Source organism: Phyllobates terribilis, unplaced genomic scaffold, assembly GCF_046119375.1.
Source record: "Phyllobates terribilis strain yellow unplaced genomic scaffold, ASM4611937v1 Scaffold_160__1_contigs__length_4322635, whole genome shotgun sequence".
In the NCBI taxonomy this organism is placed as follows: Eukaryota; Metazoa; Chordata; class Amphibia; order Anura; family Dendrobatidae; genus Phyllobates; species Phyllobates terribilis.
In genome coordinates this window covers 3296943-3324877 of record NW_027362920.1, presented here as the reverse complement: position 1 = coordinate 3324877, position 27935 = coordinate 3296943, and the positions used below count along the sequence as shown (strand labels likewise).

Sequence of the window (27935 nt, the reverse complement as noted above, 5' to 3'; positions counted from 1 at the left end):
GCAGCAGGAGAGGTATGTAATCAGGAGCCCTCCTGCTAAGGGTAGACAGCTGCTCGTTCCACCCCACCCCCCGCCTTAATTGGTTCTCCTCCCTTCCAACGGTGTTGAGGCGGGTGGGAACAGCAGGGGGTGAAGGTGCTGTGTTTAAAGAGGTGGAGTTATGCAGATCTAAAACGCGTGGATTGCAGCAGCAGCAAGCCGAAAAGTGCAGGCATGTAAGGGATCTAGAGGTTGACAACATGTCTTCTTAACGGGAGTCCAGGAGCTCATCTCCACAAATGGACTTTTCAGGATCCTTGGGTGGCTCCGTAGTTTGAAACCAATTCTGGTTATCGCTTCTCGGCCTTTTGGCTAAGATCAAGTGTAGTATCTGTTCTTATCAGTTTAATATCTGATACGTCCCCTATCTGGGGACCATATATTAAATGGATTTTTAGAACAGGGAGATGGAAAAAGAGCTTGCTCTGTCCACTCCACGCATTGACCTGGTATTGCAGTATCTCCAGGACCGGTGCACCCCTTCTTTAATGCAGTTTCTAAAATCAGAATGAATTGAATTCAATGTTTTTTGTTCATTTTGCTTGTTTGTCGGATTTTGGGATGGACTCTTTGGCTTTGCTTTTCTTCTCCTCATTGGATTTTTCATGTTCAAAGTTGCAGAAGCCAGATTACAAGCTCATTTTGGTTCAACTTCAGCAACTGTGCATTGCATTGCCATGTAATGTGATGCAATGCTATCTTTCTAGCTCTCCCTTTTTACTTCCTTTTGGATAAACAGACATATTAGGCAAGCATTTTGGAGCTTTCACCTAAATAACTACAGGTGGTGAGATAAGCTGCACAATATAATTGACCTTTCAGTATATTGTTGCACACACACCATCTATTTAGCAAATGCCCTTGTTATCAACAGCAGCCTTTTAAACTCACCTGAGCTAACAGGTATGTGCGCTGGTTACTCTGCTGCGCTTAAAATTTCTTTTTTGGTTTGCTACAATGCCTTTTCTGAAACGTTGTCTCCTTCTGCTGGAACACTGACTTCTTTCATTTAATGCCTGCAGACTATAAAAGAGAACCCAACCCAAAAAGTTTGGTTGATTAGTCTGTGGCATTCTGTTAAACTGTTGCTTATGGCGGTCTCTGTGAGCTTCTCAGCGACATTCAGCCAGCCAGGTATCCTGCCTGCAGTAGATGGAATGTGGCAATGGAACGCTGGCTGCGCGTGTCATAATAGGCTCTGAGCCTTTATATACCTGTGCACAGCAGCAGCCACCTTCAGTCTGCTGCTGGACAGCCAGCAGCAGCAGCAGCAGGAGAGGTATGTAATCAGGAGCCCTCCTGCTAAGGGTAGACAGCTGCTCGTTCCACCCCACCCCCCGCCTTAATTGGTTCTCCTCCCTTCCAACGGTGTTGAGGCGGGTGGGAACAGCAGGGGGTGAAGGTGCTGTGTTTAAAGAGGTGGAGTTATGCAGATCTAAAACGCGTGGATTGCAGCAGCAGCAAGCCGAAAAGTGCAGGCATGTAAGGGATCTAGAGGTTGACAACATGTCTTCTTAACGGGAGTCCAGGAGCTCATCTCCACAAATGGACTTTTCAGGATCCTTGGGTGGCTCCGTAGTTTGAAACCAATTCTGGTTATCGCTTCTCGGCCTTTTGGCTAAGATCAAGTGTAGTATCTGTTCTTATCAGTTTAATATCTGATACGTCCCCTATCTGGGGACCATATATTAAATGGATTTTTAGAACAGGGAGATGGAAAAAGAGCTTGCTCTGTCCACTCCACGCATTGACCTGGTATTGCAGTATCTCCAGGACCGGTGCACCCCTTCTTTAATGCAGTTTCTAAAATCAGAATGAATTGAATTCAATGTTTTTTGTTCATTTTGCTTGTTTGTCGGATTTTGGGATGGACTCTTTGGCTTTGCTTTTCTTCTCCTCATTGGATTTTTCATGTTCAAAGTTGCAGAAGCCAGATTACAAGCTCATTTTGGTTCAACTTCAGCAACTGTGCATTGCATTGCCATGTAATGTGATGCAATGCTATCTTTCTAGCTCTCCCTTTTTACTTCCTTTTGGATAAACAGACATATTAGGCAAGCATTTTGGAGCTTTCACCTAAATAACTACAGGTGGTGAGATAAGCTGCACAATATAATTGACCTTTCAGTATATTGTTGCACACACACCATCTATTTAGCAAATGCCCTTGTTATCAACAGCAGCCTTTTAAACTCACCTGAGCTAACAGGTATGTGCGCTGGTTACTCTGCTGCGCTTAAAATTTCTTTTTTGGTTTGCTACAATGCCTTTTCTGAAACGTTGTCTCCTTCTGCTGGAACACTGACTTCTTTCATTTAATGCCTGCAGACTATAAAAGAGAACCCAACCCAAAAAGTTTGGTTGATTAGTCTGTGGCATTCTGTTAAACTGTTGCTTATGGCGGTCTCTGTGAGCTTCTCAGCGACATTCAGCCAGCCAGGTATCCTGCCTGCAGTAGATGGAATGTGGCAATGGAACGCTGGCTGCGCGTGTCATAATAGGCTCTGAGCCTTTATATACCTGTGCACAGCAGCAGCCACCTTCAGTCTGCTGCTGGACAGCCAGCAGCAGCAGCAGCAGGAGAGGTATGTAATCAGGAGCCCTCCTGCTAAGGGTAGACAGCTGCTCGTTCCACCCCACCCCCCGCCTTAATTGGTTCTCCTCCCTTCCAACGGTGTTGAGGCGGGTGGGAACAGCAGGGGGTGAAGGTGCTGTGTTTAAAGAGGTGGAGTTATGCAGATCTAAAACGCGTGGATTGCAGCAGCAGCAAGCCGAAAAGTGCAGGCATGTAAGGGATCTAGAGGTTGACAACATGTCTTCTTAACGGGAGTCCAGGAGCTCATCTCCACAAATGGACTTTTCAGGATCCTTGGGTGGCTCCGTAGTTTGAAACCAATTCTGGTTATCGCTTCTCGGCCTTTTGGCTAAGATCAAGTGTAGTATCTGTTCTTATCAGTTTAATATCTGATACGTCCCCTATCTGGGGACCATATATTAAATGGATTTTTAGAACAGGGAGATGGAAAAAGAGCTTGCTCTGTCCACTCCACGCATTGACCTGGTATTGCAGTATCTCCAGGACCGGTGCACCCCTTCTTTAATGCAGTTTCTAAAATCAGAAAGAATTGAATTCAATGTTTTTTGTTCATTTTGCTTGTTTGTCGGATTTTGGGATGGACTCTTTGGCTTTGCTTTTCTTCTCCTCATTGGATTTTTCATGTTCAAAGTTGCAGAAGCCAGATTACAAGCTCATTTTGGTTCAACTTCAGCAACTGTGCATTGCATTGCCATGTAATGTGATGCAATGCTATCTTTCTAGCTCTCCCTTTTTACTTCCTTTTGGATAAACAGATTTATTAGGCAAGCATTTTGGAGCTTTCACCTAAATAACTACAGGTGGTGAGATAAGCTGCACAATATAATTGACCTTTCAGTATATTGTTGCACACACACCATCTATTTAGCAAATGCCCTTGTTATCAACAGCAGCCTTTTAAACTCACCTGAGCTAACAGGTATGTGCGCTGGTTACTCTGCTGCGCTTAAAATTTCTTTTTTGGTTTGCTACAATGCCTTTTCTGAAACGTTGTCTCCTTCTGCTGGAACACTGACTTCTTTCATTTAATGCCTGCAGACTATAAAAGAGAACCCAACCCAAAAAGTTTGGTTGATTAGTCTGTGGCATTCTGTTAAAATGTTGCTTATGGCGGTCTCTGTGAGCTTCTCAGCGACATTCAGCCAGCCAGGTATCCTGCCTGCAGTAGATGGAATGTGGCAATGGAACGCTGGCTGCGCGTGTCATAATAGGCTCTGAGCCTTTATATACCTGTGCACAGCAGCAGCCACCTTCAGTCTGCTGCTGGACAGCCAGCAGCAGCAGCAGCAGGAGAGGTATGTAATCAGGAGCCCTCCTGCTAAGGGTAGACAGCTGCTCGTTCCACCCCACCCCCCGCCTTAATTGGTTCTCCTCCCTTCCAACGGTGTTGAGGCGGGTGGGAACAGCAGGGGGTGAAGGTGCTGTGTTTAAAGAGGTGTAGTTATGCAGATCTAAAACGCGTGGATTGCAGCAGCAGCAAGCCGAAAAGTGCAGGCATGTAAGGGATCTAGAGGTTGACAACATGTCTTCTTAACGGGAGTCCAGGAGCTCATCTCCACAAATGGACTTTTCAGGATCCTTGGGTGGCTCCGTAGTTTGAAACCAATTCTGGTTATCGCTTCTCGGCCTTTTGGCTAAGATCAAGTGTAGTATCTGTTCTTATCAGTTTAATATCTGATACGTCCCCTATCTGGGGACCATATATTAAATGGATTTTTAGAACAGGGAGATGGAAAAAGAGCTTGCTCTGTCCACTCCACGCATTGACCTGGTATTGCAGTATCTCCAGAACCGGTGCACCCCTTCTTTAATGCAGTTTCTAAAATCAGAAAGAATTGAATTCAATGTTTTTTGTTCATTTTGCTTGTTTGTCGGATTTTGGGATGGACTCTTTGGCTTTGCTTTTCTTCTCCTCATTGGATTTTTCATGTTCAAAGTTGCAGAAGCCAGATTACAAGCTCATTTTGGTTCAACTTCAGCAACTGTGCATTGCATTGCCATGTAATGTGATGCAATGCTATCTTTCTAGCTCTCCCTTTTTACTTCCTTTTGGATAAACAGACATATTAGGCAAGCATTTTGGAGCTTTCACCTAAATAACTACAGGTGGTGAGATAAGCTGCACAATATAATTGACCTTTCAGTATATTGTTGCACACTCACCATCTATTTAGCAAATGCCCTTGTTATCAACAGCAGCCTTTTAAACTCACCTGAGCTAACAGGTATGTGCGCTGGTTACTCTGCTGCGCTTAAAATTTCTTTTTTGGTTTGCTACAATGCCTTTTCTGAAACGTTGTCTCCTTCTGCTGGAACACTGACTTCTTTCATTTAATGCCTGCAGACTATAAAAGAGAACCCAACCCAAAAAGTTTGGTTGATTAGTCTGTGGCATTCTGTTAAACTGTTGCTTATGGCGGTCTCTGTGAGCTTCTCAGCGACATTCAGCCAGCCAGGTATCCTGCCTGCAGTAGATGGAATGTGGCAATGGAACGCTGGCTGCGCGTGTCATAATAGGCTCTGAGCCTTTATATACCTGTGCACAGCAGCAGCCACCTTCAGTCTGCTGCTGGACAGCCAGCAGCAGCAGCAGCAGGAGAGGTATGTAATCAGGAGCCCTCCTGCTAAGGGTAGACAGCTGCTCGTTCCACCCCACCCCCCGCCTTAATTGGTTCTCCTCCCTTCCAACGGTGTTGAGGCGGGTGGGAACAGCAGGGGGTGAAGGTGCTGTGTTTAAAGAGGTGGAGTTATGCAGATCTAAAACGCGTGGATTGCAGCAGCAGCAAGCCGAAAAGTGCAGGCATGTAAGGGATCTAGAGGTTGACAACATGTCTTCTTAACGGGAGTCCAGGAGCTCATCTCCACAAATGGACTTTTCAGGATCCTTGGGTGGCTCCGTAGTTTGAAACCAATTCTGGTTATCGCTTCTCGGCCTTTTGGCTAAGATCAAGTGTAGTATCTGTTCTTATCAGTTTAATATCTGATACGTCCCCTATCTGGGGACCATATATTAAATGGATTTTTAGAACAGGGAGATGGAAAAAGAGCTTGCTCTGTCCACTCCACGCATTGACCTGGTATTGCAGTATCTCCAGGACCGGTGCACCCCTTCTTTAATGCAGTTTCTAAAATCAGAAAGAATTGAATTCAATGTTTTTTGTTCATTTTGCTTGTTTGTCGGATTTTGGGATGGACTCTTTGGCTTTGCTTTTCTTCTCCTCATTGGATTTTTCATGTTCAAAGTTGCAGAAGCCAGATTACAAGCTCATTTTGGTTCAACTTCAGCAACTGTGCATTGCATTGCCATGTAATGTGATGCAATGCTATCTTTCTAGCTCTCCCTTTTTACTTCCTTTTGGATAAACAGACATATTAGGCAAGCATTTTGGAGCTTTCACCTAAATAACTACAGGTGGTGAGATAAGCTGCACAATATAATTGACCTTTCAGTATATTGTTGCACACACACCATCTATTTAGCAAATGCCCTTGTTATCAACAGCAGCCTTTTAAACTCACCTGAGCTAACAGGTATGTGCGCTGGTTACTCTGCTGCGCTTAAAATTTCTTTTTTGGTTTGCTACAATGCCTTTTCTGAAACGTTGTCTCCTTCTGCTGGAACACTGACTTCTTTCATTTAATGCCTGCAGACTATAAAAGAGAACCCAACCCAAAAAGTTTGGTTGATTAGTCTGTGGCATTCTGTTAAACTGTTGCTTATGGCGGTCTCTGTGAGCTTCTCAGCGACATTCAGCCAGCCAGGTATCCTGCCTGCAGTAGATGGAATGTGGCAATGGAACGCTGGCTGCGCGTGTCATATTAGGCTCTGAGCCTTTATATACCTGTGCACAGCAGCAGCCACCTTCAGTCTGCTGCTGGACAGCCAGCAGCAGCAGGAGAGGTATGTAATCAGGAGCCCTCCTGCTAAGGGTAGACAGCTGCTCGTTCCACCCCACCCCCCGCCTTAATTGGTTCTCCTCCCTTCCAACGGTGTTGAGGCGGGTGGGAACAGCAGGGGGTGAAGGTGCTGTGTTTAAAGAGGTGGAGTCATGCAGATCTAAAACGCGTGGATTGCAGCAGCAGCAAGCCGAAAAGTGCAGGCATGTAAGGGATCTAGAGGTTGACAACATGTCTTCTTAACGGGAGTCCAGGAGCTCATCTCCACAAATGGACTTTTCAGGATCCTTGGGTGGCTCCGTAGTTTGAAACCAATTCTGGTTATCGCTTCTCGGCCTTTTGGCTAAGATCAAGTGTAGTATCTGTTCTTATCAGTTTAATATCTGATACGTCCCCTATCTGGGGACCATATATTAAATGGATTTTTAGAACAGGGAGATGGAAAAAGAGCTTGCTCTGTCCACTCCACGCATTGACCTGGTATTGCAGTATCTCCAGGACCGGTGCACCCCTTCTTTAATGCAGTTTCTAAAATCAGAAAGAATTGAATTCAATGTTTTTTGTTCATTTTGCTTGTTTGTCGGATTTTGGGATGGACTCTTTGGCTTTGCTTTTCTTCTCCTCATTGGATTTTTCATGTTCAAAGTTGCAGAAGCCAGATTACAAGCTCATTTTGGTTCAACTTCAGCAACTGTGCATTGCATTGCCATGTAATGTGATGCAATGCTATCTTTCTAGCTCTCCCTTTTTACTTCCTTTTGGATAAACAGACATATTAGGCAAGCATTTTGGAGCTTTCACCTAAATAACTACAGGTGGTGAGATAAGCTGCACAATATAATTGACCTTTCAGTATATTGTTGCACACACACCATCTATTTAGCAAATGCCCTTGTTATCAACAGCAGCCTTTTAAACTCACCTGAGCTAACAGGTATGTGCGCTGGTTACTCTGCTGCGCTTAAAATTTCTTTTTTGGTTTGCTACAATGCCTTTTCTGAAACGTTGTCTCCTTCTGCTGGAACACTGACTTCTTTCATTTAATGCCTGCAGACTATAAAAGAGAACCCAACCCAAAAAGTTTGGTTGATTAGTCTGTGGCATTCTGTTAAACTGTTGCTTATGGCGGTCTCTGTGAGCTTCTCAGCGACATTCAGCCAGCCAGGTATCCTGCCTGCAGTAGATGGAATGTGGCAATGGAACGCTGGCTGCGCGTGTCATAATAGGCTCTGAGCCTTTATATACCTGTGCACAGCAGCAGCCACCTTCAGTCTGCTGCTGGACAGCCAGCAGCAGCAGCAGCAGGAGAGGTATGTAATCAGGAGCCCTCCTGCTAAGGGTAGACAGCTGCTCGTTCCACCCCACCCCCCGCCTTAATTGGTTCTCCTCCCTTCCAACGGTGTTGAGGCGGGTGGGAACAGCAGGGGGTGAAGGTGCTGTGTTTAAAGAGGTGGAGTTATGCAGATCTAAAACGCGTGGATTGCAGCAGCAGCAAGCCGAAAAGTGCAGGCATGTAAGGGATCTAGAGGTTGACAACATGTCTTCTTAACGGGAGTCCAGGAGCTCATCTCCACAAATGGACTTTTCAGGATCCTTGGGTGGCTCCGTAGTTTGAAACCAATTCTGGTTATCGCTTCTCGGCCTTTTGGCTAAGATCAAGTGTAGTATCTGTTCTTATCAGTTTAATATCTGATACGTCCCCTATCTGGGGACCATATATTAAATGGATTTTTAGAACAGGGAGATGGAAAAAGAGCTTGCTCTGTCCACTCCACGCATTGACCTGGTATTGCAGTATCTCCAGGACCGGTGCACCCCTTCTTTAATGCAGTTTCTAAAATCAGAAAGAATTGAATTCAATGTTTTTTGTTCATTTTGCTTGTTTGTCGGATTTTGGGATGGACTCTTTGGCTTTGCTTTTCTTCTCCTCATTGGATTTTTCATGTTCAAAGTTGCAGAAGCCAGATTACAAGCTCATTTTGGTTCAACTTCAGCAACTGTGCATTGCATTGCCATGTAATGTGATGCAATGCTATCTTTCTAGCTCTCCCTTTTTACTTCCTTTTGGATAAACAGACATATTAGGCAAGCATTTTGGAGCTTTCACCTAAATAACTACAGGTGGTGAGATAAGCTGCACAATATAATTGACCTTTCAGTATATTGTTGCACACACACCATCTATTTAGCAAATGCCCTTGTTATCAACAGCAGCCTTTTAAACTCACCTGAGCTAACAGGTATGTGCGCTGGTTACTCTGCTGCGCTTAAAATTTCTTTTTTGGTTTGCTACAATGCCTTTTCTGAAACGTTGTCTCCTTCTGCTGGAACACTGACTTCTTTCATTTAATGCCTGCAGACTATAAAAGAGAACCCAACCCAAAAAGTTTGGTTGATTAGTCTGTGGCATTCTGTTAAACTGTTGCTTATGGCGGTCTCTGTGAGCTTCTCAGCGACATTCAGCCAGCCAGGTATCCTGCCTGCAGTAGATGGAATGTGGCAATGGAACGCTGGCTGCGCGTGTCATATTAGGCTCTGAGCCTTTATATACCTGTGCACAGCAGCAGCCACCTTCAGTCTGCTGCTGGACAGCCAGCAGCAGCAGCAGCAGGAGAGGTATGTAATCAGGAGCCCTCCTGCTAAGGGTAGACAGCTGCTCGTTCCACCCCACCCCCCGCCTTAATTGGTTCTCCTCCCTTCCAACGGTGTTGAGGCGGGTGGGAACAGCAGGGGGTGAAGGTGCTGTGTTTAAAGAGGTGGAGTTATGCAGATCTAAAACGCGTGGATTGCAGCAGCAGCAAGCCGAAAAGTGCAGGCATGTAAGGGATCTAGAGGTTGACAACATGTCTTCTTAACGGGAGTCCAGGAGCTCATCTCCACAAATGGACTTTTCAGGATCCTTGGGTGGCTCCGTAGTTTGAAACCAATTCTGGTTATCGCTTCTCGGCCTTTTGGCTAAGATCAAGTGTAGTATCTGTTCTTATCAGTTTAATATCTGATACGTCCCCTATCTGGGGACCATATATTAAATGGATTTTTAGAACAGGGAGATGGAAAAAGAGCTTGCTCTGTCCACTCCACGCATTGACCTGGTATTGCAGTATCTCCAGGACCGGTGCACCCCTTCTTTAATGCAGTTTCTAAAATCAGAATGAATTGAATTCAATGTTTTTTGTTCATTTTGCTTGTTTGTCGGATTTTGGGATGGACTCTTTGGCTTTGCTTTTCTTCTCCTCATTGGATTTTTCATGTTCAAAGTTGCAGAAGCCAGATTACAAGCTCATTTTGGTTCAACTTCAGCAACTGTGCATTGCATTGCCATGTAATGTGATGCAATGCTATCTTTCTAGCTCTCCCTTTTTACTTCCTTTTGGATAAACAGACATATTAGGCAAGCATTTTGGAGCTTTCACCTAAATAACTACAGGTGGTGAGATAAGCTGCACAATATAATTGACCTTTCAGTATATTGTTGCACACACACCATCTATTTAGCAAATGCCCTTGTTATCAACAGCAGCCTTTTAAACTCACCTGAGCTAACAGGTATGTGCGCTGGTTACTCTGCTGCGCTTAAAATTTCTTTTTTGGTTTGCTACAATGCCTTTTCTGAAACGTTGTCTCCTTCTGCTGGAACACTGACTTCTTTCATTTAATGCCTGCAGACTATAAAAGAGAACCCAACCCAAAAAGTTTGGTTGATTAGTCTGTGGCATTCTGTTAAACTGTTGCTTATGGCGGTCTCTGTGAGCTTCTCAGCGACATTCAGCCAGCCAGGTATCCTGCCTGCAGTAGATGGAATGTGGCAATGGAACGCTGGCTGCGCGTGTCATATTAGGCTCTGAGCCTTTATATACCTGTGCACAGCAGCAGCCACCTTCAGTCTGCTGCTGGACAGCCAGCAGCAGCAGCAGCAGGAGAGGTATGTAATCAGGAGCCCTCCTGCTAAGGGTAGACAGCTGCTCGTTCCACCCCACCCCCCGCCTTAATTGGTTCTCCTCCCTTCCAACGGTGTTGAGGCGGGTGGGAACAGCAGGGGGTGAAGGTGCTGTGTTTAAAGAGGTGGAGTTATGCAGATCTAAAACGCGTGGATTGCAGCAGCAGCAAGCCGAAAAGTGCAGGCATGTAAGGGATCTAGAGGTTGACAACATGTCTTCTTAACGGGAGTCCAGGAGCTCATCTCCACAAATGGACTTTTCAGGATCCTTGGGTGGCTCCGTAGTTTGAAACCAATTCTGGTTATCGCTTCTCGGCCTTTTGGCTAAGATCAAGTGTAGTATCTGTTCTTATCAGTTTAATATCTGATACGTCCCCTATCTGGGGACCATATATTAAATGGATTTTTAGAACAGGGAGATGGAAAAAGAGCTTGCTCTGTCCACTCCACGCATTGACCTGGTATTGCAGTATCTCCAGGACCGGTGCACCCCTTCTTTAATGCAGTTTCTAAAATCAGAAAGAATTGAATTCAATGTTTTTTGTTCATTTTGCTTGTTTGTCGGATTTTGGGATGGACTCTTTGGCTTTGCTTTTCTTCTCCTCATTGGATTTTTCATGTTCAAAGTTGCAGAAGCCAGATTACAAGCTCATTTTGGTTCAACTTCAGCAACTGTGCATTGCATTGCCATGTAATGTGATGCAATGCTATCTTTCTAGCTCTCCCTTTTTACTTCCTTTTGGATAAACAGACATATTAGGCAAGCATTTTGGAGCTTTCACCTAAATAACTACAGGTGGTGAGATAAGCTGCACAATATAATTGACCTTTCAGTATATTGTTGCACACACACCATCTATTTAGCAAATGCCCTTGTTATCAACAGCAGCCTTTTAAACTCACCTGAGCTAACAGGTATGTGCGCTGGTTACTCTGCTGCGCTTAAAATTTCTTTTTTGGTTTGCTACAATGCCTTTTCTGAAACGTTGTCTCCTTCTGCTGGAACACTGACTTCTTTCATTTAATGCCTGCAGACTATAAAAGAGAACCCAACCCAAAAAGTTTGGTTGATTAGTCTGTGGCATTCTGTTAAACTGTTGCTTATGGCGGTCTCTGTGAGCTTCTCAGCGACATTCAGCCAGCCAGGTATCCTGCCTGCAGTAGATGGAATGTGGCAATGGAACGCTGGCTGCGCGTGTCATAATAGGCTCTGAGCCTTTATATACCTGTGCACAGCAGCAGCCACCTTCAGTCTGCTGCTGGACAGCCAGCAGCAGCAGCAGCAGGAGAGGTATGTAATCAGGAGCCCTCCTGCTAAGGGTAGACAGCTGCTCGTTCCACCCCACCCCCCGCCTTAATTGGTTCTCCTCCCTTCCAACGGTGTTGAGGCGGGTGGGAACAGCAGGGGGTGAAGGTGCTGTGTTTAAAGAGGTGGAGTTATGCAGATCTAAAACGCGTGGATTGCAGCAGCAGCAAGCCGAAAAGTGCAGGCATGTAAGGGATCTAGAGGTTGACAACATGTCTTCTTAACGGGAGTCCAGGAGCTCATCTCCACAAATGGACTTTTCAGGATCCTTGGGTGGCTCCGTAGTTTGAAACCAATTCTGGTTATCGCTTCTCGGCCTTTTGGCTAAGATCAAGTGTAGTATCTGTTCTTATCAGTTTAATATCTGATACGTCCCCTATCTGGGGACCATATATTAAATGGATTTTTAGAACAGGGAGATGGAAAAAGAGCTTGCTCTGTCCACTCCACGCATTGACCTGGTATTGCAGTATCTCCAGAACCGGTGTACCCCTTCTTTAATGCAGTTTCTAAAATCAGAAAGAATTGAATTCAATGTTTTTTGTTCATTTTGCTTGTTTGTCGGATTTTGGGATGGACTCTTTGGCTTTGCTTTTCTTCTCCTCATTGGATTTTTCATGTTCAAAGTTGCAGAAGCCAGATTACAAGCTCATTTTGGTTCAACTTCAGCAACTGTGCATTGCATTGCCATGTAATGTGATGCAATGCTATCTTTCTAGCTCTCCCTTTTTACTTCCTTTTGGATAAACAGACATATTAGGCAAGCATTTTGGAGCTTTCACCTAAATAACTACAGGTGGTGAGATAAGCTGCACAATATAATTGACCTTTCAGTATATTGTTGCACACACACCATCTATTTAGCAAATGCCCTTGTTATCAACAGCAGCCTTTTAAACTCACCTGAGCTAACAGGTATGTGCGCTGGTTACTCTGCTGCGCTTAAAATTTCTTTTTTGGTTTGCTACAATGCCTTTTCTGAAACGTTGTCTCCTTCTGCTGGAACACTGACTTCTTTCATTTAATGCCTGCAGACTATAAAAGAGAACCCAACCCAAAAAGTTTGGTTGATTAGTCTGTGGCATTCTGTTAAACTGTTGCTTATGGCGGTCTCTGTGAGCTTCTCAGCGACATTCAGCCAGCCAGGTATCCTGCCTGCAGTAGATGGAATGTGGCAATGGAACGCTGGCTGCGCGTGTCATAATAGGCTCTGAGCCTTTATATACCTGTGCACAGCAGCAGCCACCTTCAGTCTGCTGCTGGACAGCCAGCAGCAGCAGCAGCAGGAGAGGTATGTAATCAGGAGCCCTCCTGCTAAGGGTAGACAGCTGCTCGTTCCACCCCACCCCCCGCCTTAATTGGTTCTCCTCCCTTCCAACGGTGTTGAGGCGGGTGGGAACAGCAGGGGGTGAAGGTGCTGTGTTTAAAGAGGTGGAGTTATGCAGATCTAAAACGCGTGGATTGCAGCAGCAGCAAGCCGAAAAGTGCAGGCATGTAAGGGATCTAGAGGTTGACAACATGTCTTCTTAACGGGAGTCCAGGAGCTCATCTCCACAAATGGACTTTTCAGGATCCTTGGGTGGCTCCGTAGTTTGAAACCAATTCTGGTTATCGCTTCTCGGCCTTTTGGCTAAGATCAAGTGTAGTATCTGTTCTTATCAGTTTAATATCTGATACGTCCCCTATCTGGGGACCATATATTAAATGGATTTTTAGAACAGGGAGATGGAAAAAGAGCTTGCTCTGTCCACTCCACGCATTGACCTGGTATTGCAGTATCTCCAGAACCGGTGTACCCCTTCTTTAATGCAGTTTCTAAAATCAGAAAGAATTGAATTCAATGTTTTTTGTTCATTTTGCTTGTTTGTCGGATTTTGGGATGGACTCTTTGGCTTTGCTTTTCTTCTCCTCATTGGATTTTTCATGTTCAAAGTTGCAGAAGCCAGATTACAAGCTCATTTTGGTTCAACTTCAGCAACTGTGCATTGCATTGCCATGTAATGTGATGCAATGCTATCTTTCTAGCTCTCCCTTTTTACTTCCTTTTGGATAAACAGACATATTAGGCAAGCATTTTGGAGCTTTCACCTAAATAACTACAGGTGGTGAGATAAGCTGCACAATATAATTGACCTTTCAGTATATTGTTGCACACACACCATCTATTTAGCAAATGCCCTTGTTATCAACAGCAGCCTTTTAAACTCACCTGAGCTAACAGGTATGTGCGCTGGTTACTCTGCTGCGCTTAAAATTTCTTTTTTGGTTTGCTACAATGCCTTTTCTGAAACGTTGTCTCCTTCTGCTGGAACACTGACTTCTTTCATTTAATGCCTGCAGACTATAAAAGAGAACCCAACCCAAAAAGTTTGGTTGATTAGTCTGTGGCATTCTGTTAAACTGTTGCTTATGGCGGTCTCTGTGAGCTTCTCAGCGACATTCAGCCAGCCAGGCATCCTGCCTGCAGTAGATGGAATGTGGCAATGGAACGCTGGCTGCGCGTGTCATAATAGGCTCTGAGCCTTTATATACCTGTGCACAGCAGCAGCCACCTTCAGTCTGCTGCTGGACAGCCAGCAGCAGCAGCAGCAGGAGAGGTATGTAATCAGGAGCCCTCCTGCTAAGGGTAGACAGCTGCTCGTTCCACCCCACCCCCCGCCTTAATTGGTTCTCCTCCCTTCCAACGGTGTTGAGGCGGGTGGGAACAGCAGGGGGTGAAGGTGCTGTGTTTAAAGAGGTGGAGTTATGCAGATCTAAAACGCGTGGATTGCAGCAGCAGCAAGCCGAAAAGTGCAGGCATGTAAGGGATCTAGAGGTTGACAACATGTCTTCTTAACGGGAGTCCAGGAGCTCATCTCCACAAATGGACTTTTCAGGATCCTTGGGTGGCTCCGTAGTTTGAAACCAATTCTGGTTATCGCTTCTCGGCCTTTTGGCTAAGATCAAGTGTAGTATCTGTTCTTATCAGTTTAATATCTGATACGTCCCCTATCTGGGGACCATATATTAAATGGATTTTTAGAACAGGGAGATGGAAAAAGAGCTTGCTCTGTCCACTCCACGCATTGACCTGGTATTGCAGTATCTCCAGGACCGGTGCACCCCTTCTTTAATGCAGTTTCTAAAATCAGAATGAATTGAATTCAATGTTTTTTGTTCATTTTGCTTGTTTGTCGGATTTTGGGATGGACTCTTTGGCTTTGCTTTTCTTCTCCTCATTGGATTTTTCATGTTCAAAGTTGCAGAAGCCAGATTACAAGCTCATTTTGGTTCAACTTCAGCAACTGTGCATTGCATTGCCATGTAATGTGATGCAATGCTATCTTTCTAGCTCTCCCTTTTTACTTCCTTTTGGATAAACAGACATATTAGGCAAGCATTTTGGAGCTTTCACCTAAATAACTACAGGTGGTGAGATAAGCTGCACAATATAATTGACCTTTCAGTATATTGTTGCACACACACCATCTATTTAGCAAATGCCCTTGTTATCAACAGCAGCCTTTTAAACTCACCTGAGCTAACAGGTATGTGCGCTGGTTACTCTGCTGCGCTTAAAATTTCTTTTTTGGTTTGCTACAATGCCTTTTCTGAAACGTTGTCTCCTTCTGCTGGAACACTGACTTCTTTCATTTAATGCCTGCAGACTATAAAAGAGAACCCAACCCAAAAAGTTTGGTTGATTAGTCTGTGGCATTCTGTTAAACTGTTGCTTATGGCGGTCTCTGTGAGCTTCTCAGCGACATTCAGCCAGCCAGGTATCCTGCCTGCAGTAGATGGAATGTGGCAATGGAACGCTGGCTGCGCGTGTCATAATAGGCTCTGAGCCTTTATATACCTGTGCACAGCAGCAGCCACCTTCAGTCTGCTGCTGGACAGCCAGCAGCAGCAGCAGCAGGAGAGGTATGTAATCAGGAGCCCTCCTGCTAAGGGTAGACAGCTGCTCGTTCCACCCCACCCCCCGCCTTAATTGGTTCTCCTCCCTTCCAACGGTGTTGAGGCGGGTGGGAACAGCAGGGGGTGAAGGTGCTGTGTTTAAAGAGGTGGAGTTATGCAGATCTAAAACGCGTGGATTGCAGCAGCAGCAAGCCGAAAAGTGCAGGCATGTAAGGGATCTAGAGGTTGACAACATGTCTTCTTAACGGGAGTCCAGGAGCTCATCTCCACAAATGGACTTTTCAGGATCCTTGGGTGGCTCCGTAGTTTGAAACCAATTCTGGTTATCGCTTCTCGGCCTTTTGGCTAAGATCAAGTGTAGTATCTGTTCTTATCAGTTTAATATCTGATACGTCCCCTATCTGGGGACCATATATTAAATGGATTTTTAGAACAGGGAGATGGAAAAAGAGCTTGCTCTGTCCACTCCACGCATTGACCTGGTATTGCAGTATCTCCAGGACCGGTGCACCCCTTCTTTAATGCAGTTTCTAAAATCAGAATGAATTGAATTCAATGTTTTTTGTTCATTTTGCTTGTTTGTCGGATTTTGGGATGGACTCTTTGGCTTTGCTTTTCTTCTCCTCATTGGATTTTTCATGTTCAAAGTTGCAGAAGCCAGATTACAAGCTCATTTTGGTTCAACTTCAGCAACTGTGCATTGCATTGCCATGTAATGTGATGCAATGCTATCTTTCTAGCTCTCCCTTTTTACTTCCTTTTGGATAAACAGACATATTAGGCAAGCATTTTGGAGCTTTCACCTAAATAACTACAGGTGGTGAGATAAGCTGCACAATATAATTGACCTTTCAGTATATTGTTGCACACACACCATCTATTTAGCAAATGCCCTTGTTATCAACAGCAGCCTTTTAAACTCACCTGAGCTAACAGGTATGTGCGCTGGTTACTCTGCTGCGCTTAAAATTTCTTTTTTGGTTTGCTACAATGCCTTTTCTGAAACGTTGTCTCCTTCTGCTGGAACACTGACTTCTTTCATTTAATGCCTGCAGACTATAAAAGAGAACCCAACCCAAAAAGTTTGGTTGATTAGTCTGTGGCATTCTGTTAAACTGTTGCTTATGGCGGTCTCTGTGAGCTTCTCAGCGACATTCAGCCAGCCAGGTATCCTGCCTGCAGTAGATGGAATGTGGCAATGGAACGCTGGCTGCGCGTGTCATAATAGGCTCTGAGCCTTTATATACCTGTGCACAGCAGCAGCCACCTTCAGTCTGCTGCTGAACAGCCAGCCAGCAGCAGCAGCAGCAGGAGAGGTATGTAATCAGGAGCCCTCCTGCTAAGGGTAGACAGCTGCTCGTTCCACCCCACCCCCCGCCTTAATTGGTTCTCCTCCCTTCCAACGGTGTTGAGGCGGGTGGGAACAGCAGGGGGTGAAGGTGCTGTGTTTAAAGAGGTGGAGTTATGCAGATCTAAAACGCGTGGATTGCAGCAGCAGCAAGCCGAAAAGTGCAGGCATGTAAGGGATCTAGAGGTTGACAACATGTCTTCTTAACGGGAGTCCAGGAGCTCATCTCCACAAATGGACTTTTCAGGATCCTTGGGTGGCTCCGTAGTTTGAAACCAATTCTGGTTATCGCTTCTCGGCCTTTTGGCTAAGATCAAGTGTAGTATCTGTTCTTATCAGTTTAATATCTGATACGTCCCCTATCTGGGGACCATATATTAAATGGATTTTTAGAACAGGGAGATGGAAAAAGAGCTTGCTCTGTCCACTCCACGCATTGACCTGGTATTGCAGTATCTCCAGGACCGGTGCACCCCTTCTTTAATGCAGTTTCTAAAATCAGAAAGAATTGAATTCAATGTTTTTTGTTCATTTTGCTTGTTTGTCGGATTTTGGGATGGACTCTTTGGCTTTGCTTTTCTTCTCCTCATTGGATTTTTCATGTTCAAAGTTGCAGAAGCCAGATTACAAGCTCATTTTGGTTCAACTTCAGCAACTGTGCATTGCATTGCCATGTAATGTGATGCAATGCTATCTTTCTAGCTCTCCCTTTTTACTTCCTTTTGGATAAACAGACATATTAGGCAAGCATTTTGGAGCTTTCACCTAAATAACTACAGGTGGTGAGATAAGCTGCACAATATAATTGACCTTTCAGTATATTGTTGCACACACACCATCTATTTAGCAAATGCCCTTGTTATCAACAGCAGCCTTTTAAACTCACCTGAGCTAACAGGTATGTGCGCTGGTTACTCTGCTGCGCTTAAAATTTCTTTTTTGGTTTGCTACAATGCCTTTTCTGAAACGTTGTCTCCTTCTGCTGGAACACTGACTTCTTTCATTTAATGCCTGCAGACTATAAAAGAGAACCCAACCCAAAAAGTTTGGTTGATTAGTCTGTGGCATTCTGTTAAACTGTTGCTTATGGCGGTCTCTGTGAGCTTCTCAGCGACATTCAGCCAGCCAGGTATCCTGCCTGCAGTAGATGGAATGTGGCAATGGAACGCTGGCTGCGCGTGTCATAATAGGCTCTGAGCCTTTATATACCTGTGCACAGCAGCAGCCACCTTCAGTCTGCTGCTGGACAGCCAGCAGCAGCAGCAGGAGAGGTATGTAATCAGGAGCCCTCCTGCTAAGGGTAGACAGCTGCTCGTTCCACCCCACCCCCCGCCTTAATTGGTTCTCCTCCCTTCCAATGGTGTTGAGGCGGGTGGGAACAGCAGGGGGTGAAGGTGCTGTGTTTAAAGAGGTGGAGTTATGCAGATCTAAAACGCGTGGATTGCAGCAGCAGCAAGCCGAAAAGTGCAGGCATGTAAGGGATCTAGAGGTTGACAACATGTCTTCTTAACGGGAGTCCAGGAGCTCATCTCCACAAATGGACTTTTCAGGATCCTTGGGTGGCTCCGTAGTTTGAAACCAATTCTGGTTATCGCTTCTCGGCCTTTTGGCTAAGATCAAGTGTAGTATCTGTTCTTATCAGTTTAATATCTGATACGTCCCCTATCTGGGGACCATATATTAAATGGATTTTTAGAACAGGGAGATGGAAAAAGAGCTTGCTCTGTCCACTCCACGCATTGACCTGGTATTGCAGTATCTCCAGGACCGGTGCACCCCTTCTTTAATGCAGTTTCTAAAATCAGAAAGAATTGAATTCAATGTTTTTTGTTCATTTTGCTTGTTTGTCGGATTTTGGGATGGACTCTTTGGCTTTGCTTTTCTTCTCCTCATTGGATTTTTCATGTTCAAAGTTGCAGAAGCCAGATTACAAGCTCATTTTGGTTCAACTTCAGCAACTGTGCATTGCATTGCCATGTAATGTGATGCAATGCTATCTTTCTAGCTCTCCCTTTTTACTTCCTTTTGGATAAACAGATTTATTAGGCAAGCATTTTGGAGCTTTCACCTAAATAACTACAGGTGGTGAGATAAGCTGCACAATATAATTGACCTTTCAGTATATTGTTGCACACACACCATCTATTTAGCAAATGCCCTTGTTATCAACAGCAGCCTTTTAAACTCACCTGAGCTAACAGGTATGTGCGCTGGTTACTCTGCTGCGCTTAAAATTTCTTTTTTGGTTTGCTACAATGCCTTTTCTGAAACGTTGTCTCCTTCTGCTGGAACACTGACTTCTTTCATTTAATGCCTGCAGACTATAAAAGAGAACCCAACCCAAAAAGTTTGGTTGATTAGTCTGTGGCATTCTGTTAAAATGTTGCTTATGGCGGTCTCTGTGAGCTTCTCAGCGACATTCAGCCAGCCAGGTATCCTGCCTGCAGTAGATGGAATGTGGCAATGGAACGCTGGCTGCGCGTGTCATAATAGGCTCTGAGCCTTTATATACCTGTGCACAGCAGCAGCCACCTTCAGTCTGCTGCTGGACAGCCAGCAGCAGCAGCAGCAGGAGAGGTATGTAATCAGGAGCCCTCCTGCTAAGGGTAGACAGCTGCTCGTTCCACCCCACCCCCCGCCTTAATTTCTTCTCCTCCCTTCCAACGGTGTTGAGGCGGGTGGGAACAGCAGGGGGTGAAGGTGCTGTGTTTAAAGAGGTGTAGTTATGCAGATCTAAAACGCGTGGATTGCAGCAGCAGCAAGCCGAAAAGTGCAGGCATGTAAGGGATCTAGAGGTTGACAACATGTCTTCTTAACGGGAGTCCAGGAGCTCATCTCCACAAATGGACTTTTCAGGATCCTTGGGTGGCTCCGTAGTTTGAAACCAATTCTGGTTATCGCTTCTCGGCCTTTTGGCTAAGATCAAGTGTAGTATCTGTTCTTATCAGTTTAATATCTGATACGTCCCCTATCTGGGGACCATATATTAAATGGATTTTTAGAACAGGGAGATGGAAAAAGAGCTTGCTCTGTCCACTCCACGCATTGACCTGGTATTGCAGTATCTCCAGAACCGGTGCACCCCTTCTTTAATGCAGTTTCTAAAATCAGAAAGAATTGAATTCAATGTTTTTTGTTCATTTTGCTTGTTTGTCGGATTTTGGGATGGACTCTTTGGCTTTGCTTTTCTTCTCCTCATTGGATTTTTCATGTTCAAAGTTGCAGAAGCCAGATTACAAGCTCATTTTGGTTCAACTTCAGCAACTGTGCATTGCATTGCCATGTAATGTGATGCAATGCTATCTTTCTAGCTCTCCCTTTTTACTTCCTTTTGGATAAACAGACATATTAGGCAAGCATTTTGGAGCTTTCACCTAAATAACTACAGGTGGTGAGATAAGCTGCACAATATAATTGACCTTTCAGTATATTGTTGCACACACACCATCTATTTAGCAAATGCCCTTGTTATCAACAGCAGCCTTTTAAACTCACCTGAGCTAATAGGTATGTGCGCTGGTTACTCTGCTGCGCTTAAAATTTCTTTTTTGGTTTGCTACAATGCCTTTTCTGAAACGTTGTCTCCTTCTGCTGGAACACTGACTTCTTTCATTTAATGCCTGCAGACTATAAAAGAGAACCCAACCCAAAAAGTTTGGTTGATTAGTCTGTGGCATTCTGTTAAACTGTTGCTTATGGCGGTCTCTGTGAGCTTCTCAGCGACATTCAGCCAGCCAGGTATCCTGCCTGCAGTAGATGGAATGTGGCAATGGAACGCTGGCTGCGCGTGTCATAATAGGCTCTGAGCCTTTATATACCTGTGCACAGCAGCAGCCACCTTCAGTCTGCTGCTGGACAGCCAGCAGCAGCAGCAGCAGGAGAGGTATGTAATCAGGAGCCCTCCTGCTAAGGGTAGACAGCTGCTCGTTCCACCCCACCCCCCGCCTTAATTGGTTCTCCTCCCTTCCAACGGTGTTGAGGCGGGTGGGAACAGCAGGGGGTGAAGGTGCTGTGTTTAAAGAGGTGGAGTTATGCAGATCTAAAACGCGTGGATTGCAGCAGCAGCAAGCCGAAAAGTGCAGGCATGTAAGGGATCTAGAGGTTGACAACATGTCTTCTTAACGGGAATCCAGGAGCTCATCTCCACAAATGGACTTTTCAGGATCCTTGGGTGGCTCCGTAGTTTGAAACCAATTCTGGTTATCGCTTCTCGGCCTTTTGGCACGATCTGTAGTTGGTTGTGACATTGGGCTGAAGGTTACTGTGGTGGCAGAACCGATTCTTGGCCTTTGGAGATATCCAGTGCTGCTTTTGGGAATCGGTGCTAAAGCTGCAGTGCCTTTTCTTTACGGAGGACGGTGTGTTGGAGGGAGGACGAACTTCGTGGAGGCTGCGATCCGTGTGTGATATTTTCCTTGGTATCTGGAAAAGAAGAGGAAAATCATGGAGACAAGGAGAAACCCTGGAGGAAGGAAGGAGAATCAAGCAAGCAACCCGAATGATTATTTCTCGGAGGAGCATCCGCTGAAGGACACCATCAGGTTCGTGGTTGCTCCTGACCACCGGCAGGTGAAAGATTCTCAATTTATTTTCAATGTTATTTGTAATCTCTTGAAGATCGACAAGGAGCATCTTTTTTGCTTTCAATCTTTTTTTTCTCGAGGACTTTATGATGTTACGCTTAATAAAGCCTCGCAGTGTGAAAGTGCCTACGCTCTTTATGAAGTAAATAAAGAGAAGGTAGAGCTGGAGGGGGTGAAAGTAATCCCCTCTTTTCAGTTTTCAATGAAAGTACTGACGATTCATTTGTTTAGTCCATTTATTACAGACTCTGAGGTTGAAAGTTACCTATCAATGTATTGTGACAAAATCATCCCTAAGAGACGCGGGGAAACACAGTTTGGAGTGTGGAACGGGAAACGTGTGTATGTGGTATCATTTAGGAAGAACCCGAATGAGGAGGGGGGCGTGTCCAGACCTCCGCCGCAGGTTTATATCAACCATAGCCGCGGTTATTTATTCTTCCCAGGGATGCCACACTACTGCCGTGTGTGTAAAAAATATGGACATCTGGATGCAGAATGTAACAAGTGTTTTAGCTGCATGGGTACTCCTCACCAGATGGATGAGTGCCCTAAAAATAAGAAAAAGGATGTAGAGGAGATGGACACATCGCCTGAAGAACAGCAACAAGAAGCTAAAGACGATGTGGAAGCAGGCATTGCTGCTGAAGAGGAAAAAGGGGAAGAGGAGAAAGAAAGGAGTGAGAAGGAGGAGACAGAAAGAAAGAGAAAAGAGGAAGAGGAGGGACGGGCAATGAAGGAGAAGAAGAAGGAGGAACGGGTTAAAAAATCACAAGAAGAAGAGGAAAGGAAGTTGGAAGAAAGGAAGAGAAAGAAGGAAGAGGAAAAACAGAAGAGGATAGAGGACATAGAAAAAAGGGCCATGGAGATAAAGAAACAGATGGAAAGGAAAAAGAGAGAAGAGCAGAAGAAAGAAGATAAGAAGAAAGAAGATAAGAATGAAAAGAAGAAGATAGAAGAACAGAAGAAAGAAGATCAGAAGAGAGAAGAGAAGAGTCAAATGTTGCAAGAAATTTCTCCACTAAGTAAAGGGAGTAGTTGTGGAGGGGAAAGTGATATTCCAGAAGTAGTGGAGTCCACTCCTACTAATTCCCTGTCGCAGAGCTTACCTTGCGCGCAGGTACAAATGGACTGCACAGAAAAATCTCTAAAAAGAAGTGTGGATAGAAGTGATAATGAAGGAATACCATGTGGTGGGAAAGTAAAGGCATTAGAAGCAACAAGTCTGCTGGGGAGTGTGTCATCTTCGGATGTATCAGATCTGGAGGTAGACCCATCTTCTCCGGCAGTAGAGAATGAGGGCGGAGGGAAGAGCCCTGCACTAAATGTTAGAAGATGATCCGCTCAATGTCCCTGAATGTTCAGGGGTTTAACGACCTATATAAGAGAACTGCTTTATATGATTTTTTAAATAATGAAAATATTGATTTTATCTTTCTACAAGAATGTAATTTGACAAAAAAAATAAGCTATGAATATTTACAGGGTATATGGAAGGGTAACTTATGCTTTTCTGGTGGGAACGAGTCAAAAAGTGATGGTGTGGGGTTTTTATGCTCTAAAGATTGGGAGATTGTAAATTATGAAGAGATATACCCTGGGAGGATTTTAAGAATTGATGTGCAGAAAAATGGGAAGAAAGTGAGGTGTTTTAATGTGTATGCAAATGCAGAAAAAGCCTTGAGATTACATTTGTTTGAACTGTTGCAGCTGTTTTTACCTGGAGTAGATCCATTAGTTTTAGGTGGGGATTTTAATTGTCATTTAAAAAATGTAAAAGATGGGTCAGCTTCATGTCTTAGAAATATTTTAGCAGCTTTTAATCTTAAAGATACATGGGCATTAGATGGACAAAAAAAGGAGCATGAAGTCACTTGGGTGGGGAGAGGTGTTTCATCCAGAATAGATTATATTTTTATATCTCAAGCCCTAACATGCTCAGGTTTTAAAACGCATTCAACACCTTTTTCAGATCATAAAATAATAGAATGTAGTTTTAAAATAGAATCAGATGTGGATAAAAGACCGTCACACTGGATATTTAATGTATCCCTACTACAAGACGAGGTGGTTATGGAAGGTTTTAAAAAGCTGTATGAAAAACTGAAGCTAAAAAAAACGTTTTTTAAATCTATTTTTAATTGGTGGGATTTTGTCAAGAAGGAGGTAAAAATATTTTTTATTAAAGAAGGAAAGAAGAAAGCTGCTGCAAAACGTATTTTTTATAATGATCTTAATGCTAAACTGCAATGTTTTTTCACCTCGAAAATAACGGATGTGATCTGCAGGAGGCGATCCGAACAACAAAAGAAAAGATCCAAAACTGCCTGAAAGAAAAAGGTAAAGAAATTATTTTTAATTCCCGAGTAAAAGTTTTAGACGAGGATGAAAAATGCACAAAATTCTTTTTTAAAAAAATATGTGACAAGAAGGATTATATGAAGGTTTTGGAAGGAGAAACAAGTTTGGAGGGGAAGAAGATGAAAGCAAAAGAATTTTATGATGATTTATTTTCTGTTAAATACACGGATGTGTCTCTAAAAAAACATTTTTTAGAAGGACTGGAAAAAAATTTTAATGCGGAAGATAAATCTTTTTTAATAGGGAATTTTACTAAAGAGGAAGTTTTTAATACAATTAATACGCTACAAAATAACAAAACGCCGGGAGCAGATGGACTACCTGTTGAATTTTACAAGTGTTTATGGGAGATCATGGGTGAGGATTTTTATGAAGTAATTTTAGAAGCAGAAGCATCTTTTAGTGTCCCAGAGTCGTGGTGGGAGGGTCTTATTGTTTTATTATTTAAGAAAGGAAATAAAGAACTGATTAAAAATTGGAGACCAATAACCCTTTTAAATACGGACTGTAAGGTATATGCAAAGTTACTAGCAAATAGATTAAAAAAGGTAATCGGCTCAGTAATAGAAGTGGATCAGACGTGTGCAGTGCCAAATCGGAGAATCAGCGACTCATTGATTTTAATCAGGGATGTTTTATGGGATGTTTTAGACAGAAAACAAAAGCTTGCTCTAATTACTTTGGATTTTGAAAAAGCGTACGATAGAGTTGCCCATGATTTTTTATTTGCAGTTTTAGAGAAAATGGGATGCCCGGATGTTTTTAGCAAACGTATTAAATCTCTTTACAAATCATGTTTTAGCAAAATATCTATTAATGGTTTTTTATCTGATAATGTAAAAATAAACTGTGGCGTTAAACAGGGGTGTCCCTTATCCCCTATTCTTTTTATTTGTGCAATTGAACCACTTTTAGCAGCTTTTAGGAGAGATAAGGTAATCAATGGTTTTTTTATTCCCGGGAGTTGCAATGAACAAGTTAAAGTGGTGGCATATATGGATGATGTGACGGTTTTAGTTAAAGACACTAGAAGCATGAACAGAGCCATAAGAACAGTGGATTGGTTTGGGGGCGCATCGGGTTTTAAAATTAACATGGAAAAATCTGGTATTTTAACTGTTGGTGATTTTATTGTAGATTCTGAGTGTAAATTAACAAGAATGAATGAAGTAAAAATTTTAGGTATTTATTTCTCAGAGTCAGGTGGTAATGTAAGAAATTGGGAGTCTCTGCTGGAAAGAGTTAAGAAAAAGATTACTTTCTGGCAGTTGAGAGATCTTACCCTGGAAGGAAAAATTTTAATTATTAGACAGGTTTTACTCCCAATGTTTTTATATGTCTCAACAGTTTTTATCCCCCAAAATAATATCATGAAGAGAGTTATTAAGGTATGTTTTAATTTTTTATGGAGATCCAAGATGGAAAGAGTAAAGAGAGAGGAGATATATAAATCAAAGAAAAAAGGTGGGAAAGGTTTTCCGGATATTAGGTCCTTTTTATATGCAAAGTATGTAGCGAACTGTGTATGCACTTTATTAGGACCAGGCTCTAAGCTAAAGTTGTTTTCTATATATAATTTAGGTTTCTATATTAGAAATTATAAATGGTTGGAGATGTCTCTAAATAGGCCTTATAGGTTTTTACCTCCAGGAAATTATATTGTTTTAGAAAAAATTTTAAGAGATTTTAAACTTAAGATGGTCGAAATAAATGTTCTTAAATGCCATAAAAAAATCCTAAAAATCCTGGAAGAGAGAATAGGTATCAGTCCTGTGGAACATTTTTCATTCAAAATTGTGGAAAGAATCTGGATGAATGTAAATTATAGTGTGTTATCTAATGAACACAGGGATTTACTCTGGTGTATAGTAAAAGACTGCCTGCCAACCCGTGAGTTCCAACACAGGCGTGGGTTGGTAAGATCTGAAGTGTGCCCAAGATCCAGGTGTGGGAATAGTGAAACACCCATGCACATCTTCTGGAATTGTAATTTTGCACAGACAATATGGAGGAAAGTGTGCAATATAGTGAGAGCTGTGAGTACTGTTAATTTTTTGGATTTTAACAGAGTATTTTATGGGATGGGGATAAGAGAGGAGGATTTTAAAATTGTATGGATTATTATTGCATGTGTGAAGGCGGCATTGTGGAAAGCAAGGAACATTTTAGTGTTTAAACATAAGGAAGTAACAGTCGACCAGTGTATTAAATTATGTCTAAGTTATTTGTACATGTATTTCTGGAGGGACAAAATGACGCTTGGCAAGGTGAAAGCAAATGAGAAATGGAAACAATGTAAATGGAATGAACTTACCTTGTAAGATTTGATTTTTTGAAAACCTGTGGAAAAACAAAAAAAGAAGAACAAAAACAAACAAAAAAAAATAGCCAAAACTATATAATTTTTAAAAAAAAAAAAAAAAGAGGGAAAAAATAAATAAATATATATATATAAAAGAAAAAGAAAATAAAAGATTTGGAGAAGTATTAAAATTGGTAGAATGCACGATGATGGATTTGAGTCTTCTTATCTTTTTGTTGATTCCAAGACTTTGTAATCTGAGTGTAAAAAAAAGAAAAGAAAGAAAAAAAAAAAAAAAAAAAAAAAATCTGTTCTTATCAGTTTAATATCTGATACGTCCCCTATCTGGGGACCATATATTAAATGGATTTTTAGAACAGGGAGATGGAAAAAGAGCTTGCTCTGTCCACTCCACGCATTGACCTGGTATTGCAGTATCTCCAGGACCGGTGCACCCCTTCTTTAATGCAGTTTCTAAAATCAGAAAGAATTGAATTCAATGTTTTTTGTTCATTTTGCTTGTTTGTCGGATTTTGGGATGGACTCTTTGGCTTTGCTTTTCTTCTCCTCATTGGATTTTTCATGTTCAAAGTTGCAGAAGCCAGATTACAAGCTCATTTTGGTTCAACTTCAGCAACTGTGCATTGCATTGCCATGTAATGTGATGCAATGCTATCTTTCTAGCTCTCCCTTTTTACTTCCTTTTGGATAAACAGACATATTAGTCAAGCATTTTGGAGCTTTCACCTAAATAACTACAGGTGGTGAGATAAGCTGCACAATATAATTGACCTTTCAGTATATTGTTGCACACACACCATCTATTTAGCAAATGCCCTTGCTATCAACAGCAGCCTTTTAAACTCACCTGAGCTAACAGGTATGTGCGCTGGTTACTCTGCTGCGCTTAAAATTTCTTTTTTGGTTTGCTACAATGCCTTTTCTGAAACGTTGTCTCCTTCTGCTGGAACACTGACTTCTTTCATTTAATGCCTGCAGACTATAAAAGAGAACCCAACCCAAAAAGTTTGGTTGATTAGTCTGTGGCATTCTGTTAAACTGTTGCTTATGGCGGTCTCTGTGAGCTTCTCAGCGACATTCAGCCAGCCAGGTATCCTGCCTGCAGTAGATGGAATGTGGCAATGGAACGCTGGCTGCGCGTGTCATAATAGGCTCTGAGCCTTTATATACCTGTGCACAGCAGCAGCCACCTTCAGTCTGCTGCTGGACAGCCAGCAGCAGGAGAGGTATGTAATCAGGAGCCCTCCTGCTAAGGGTAGAAAGCTGCTCGTTCCACCCCACCCCCCGCCTTAATTGGTTCTCCTCCCTTCCAACGGTGTTGAGGCGGGTGGGAACAGCAGGGGGTGAAGGTGCTGTGTTTAAAGAGGTGGAGTTATGCAGATCTAAAACGCGTGGATTGCAGCAGCAGCAAGCCGAAAAGTGCAGGCATGTAAGGGATCTAGAGGTTGACAACATGTCTTCTTAACGGGAGTCCAGGAGCTCATCTCCACAAATGGACTTTTCAGGATCCTTGGGTGGCTCCGTAGTTTGAAACCAATTCTGGTTATCGCTTCTCGGCCTTTTGGCTAAGATCAAGTGTAGTATCTTTCGAAAAGGCGGTTTTGGATGTTGGCCGCCCTAGTAGATTGATACATTATGCACACTGGGG

General features: G+C 43.3%; 16 non-coding genes and 2 pseudogenes across 16 annotated transcripts; all 18 read left to right on the top strand.

Annotated features, from left to right (window-relative positions):
• The first annotated feature begins 331 nt into the window (after positions 1-331).
• LOC141207496 (U2 spliceosomal RNA) lies at positions 332-522 on the top strand. Its single transcript, XR_012277832.1, has one exon. It is a non-coding gene; the product is annotated as a U2 spliceosomal RNA (small nuclear RNA).
• Positions 523-1637: 1115 nt separating this feature from the next.
• On the top strand, positions 1638-1828 carry LOC141207494 (U2 spliceosomal RNA). Its single transcript, XR_012277831.1, has one exon. It is a non-coding gene; the product is annotated as a U2 spliceosomal RNA (small nuclear RNA).
• Positions 1829-2943: 1115 nt separating this feature from the next.
• Positions 2944-3134, top strand: LOC141207493 (U2 spliceosomal RNA). Its single transcript, XR_012277830.1, has one exon. It is a non-coding gene; the product is annotated as a U2 spliceosomal RNA (small nuclear RNA).
• Positions 3135-4249: 1115 nt separating this feature from the next.
• Positions 4250-4440, top strand: LOC141207190 (U2 spliceosomal RNA). Its single transcript, XR_012277611.1, has one exon. It is a non-coding gene; the product is annotated as a U2 spliceosomal RNA (small nuclear RNA).
• A 1115-nt stretch (positions 4441-5555) lies between these two features.
• On the top strand, positions 5556-5746 carry LOC141207492 (U2 spliceosomal RNA). The gene has a single exon (XR_012277829.1). It is a non-coding gene; the product is annotated as a U2 spliceosomal RNA (small nuclear RNA).
• Positions 5747-6855: 1109 nt separating this feature from the next.
• On the top strand, positions 6856-7046 carry LOC141207490 (U2 spliceosomal RNA). Its single transcript, XR_012277827.1, has one exon. It is a non-coding gene; the product is annotated as a U2 spliceosomal RNA (small nuclear RNA).
• Positions 7047-8161: 1115 nt separating this feature from the next.
• Positions 8162-8352, top strand: LOC141207489 (U2 spliceosomal RNA). Its single transcript, XR_012277826.1, has one exon. It is a non-coding gene; the product is annotated as a U2 spliceosomal RNA (small nuclear RNA).
• Positions 8353-9467: 1115 nt separating this feature from the next.
• LOC141207488 (U2 spliceosomal RNA) lies at positions 9468-9658 on the top strand. The gene has a single exon (XR_012277825.1). It is a non-coding gene; the product is annotated as a U2 spliceosomal RNA (small nuclear RNA).
• Positions 9659-10773: 1115 nt separating this feature from the next.
• On the top strand, positions 10774-10964 carry LOC141207487 (U2 spliceosomal RNA). Its single transcript, XR_012277824.1, has one exon. It is a non-coding gene; the product is annotated as a U2 spliceosomal RNA (small nuclear RNA).
• Positions 10965-12079: 1115 nt separating this feature from the next.
• On the top strand, positions 12080-12270 carry LOC141207220 (U2 spliceosomal RNA). The gene has a single exon (XR_012277641.1). It is a non-coding gene; the product is annotated as a U2 spliceosomal RNA (small nuclear RNA).
• Positions 12271-13385: 1115 nt separating this feature from the next.
• Positions 13386-13576, top strand: LOC141207219 (U2 spliceosomal RNA). The gene has a single exon (XR_012277640.1). It is a non-coding gene; the product is annotated as a U2 spliceosomal RNA (small nuclear RNA).
• A 1115-nt stretch (positions 13577-14691) lies between these two features.
• LOC141207486 (U2 spliceosomal RNA) lies at positions 14692-14882 on the top strand. Its single transcript, XR_012277823.1, has one exon. It is a non-coding gene; the product is annotated as a U2 spliceosomal RNA (small nuclear RNA).
• A 1115-nt stretch (positions 14883-15997) lies between these two features.
• LOC141207485 (U2 spliceosomal RNA) lies at positions 15998-16188 on the top strand. The gene has a single exon (XR_012277822.1). It is a non-coding gene; the product is annotated as a U2 spliceosomal RNA (small nuclear RNA).
• A 1119-nt stretch (positions 16189-17307) lies between these two features.
• On the top strand, positions 17308-17498 carry LOC141207484 (U2 spliceosomal RNA). Its single transcript, XR_012277821.1, has one exon. It is a non-coding gene; the product is annotated as a U2 spliceosomal RNA (small nuclear RNA).
• A 1112-nt stretch (positions 17499-18610) lies between these two features.
• LOC141207483 (U2 spliceosomal RNA) lies at positions 18611-18801 on the top strand. The gene has a single exon (XR_012277820.1). It is a non-coding gene; the product is annotated as a U2 spliceosomal RNA (small nuclear RNA).
• A 1115-nt stretch (positions 18802-19916) lies between these two features.
• LOC141207189 (U2 spliceosomal RNA) lies at positions 19917-20107 on the top strand. The gene has a single exon (XR_012277610.1). It is a non-coding gene; the product is annotated as a U2 spliceosomal RNA (small nuclear RNA).
• Positions 20108-26491: 6384 nt separating this feature from the next.
• Positions 26492-26726, top strand: LOC141207306 (U2 spliceosomal RNA; annotated as a pseudogene).
• Positions 26727-27832: 1106 nt separating this feature from the next.
• LOC141207383 (U2 spliceosomal RNA) lies at positions 27833-27924 on the top strand (annotated as a pseudogene).
• The last annotated feature ends 11 nt before the right edge of the window (positions 27925-27935 follow it).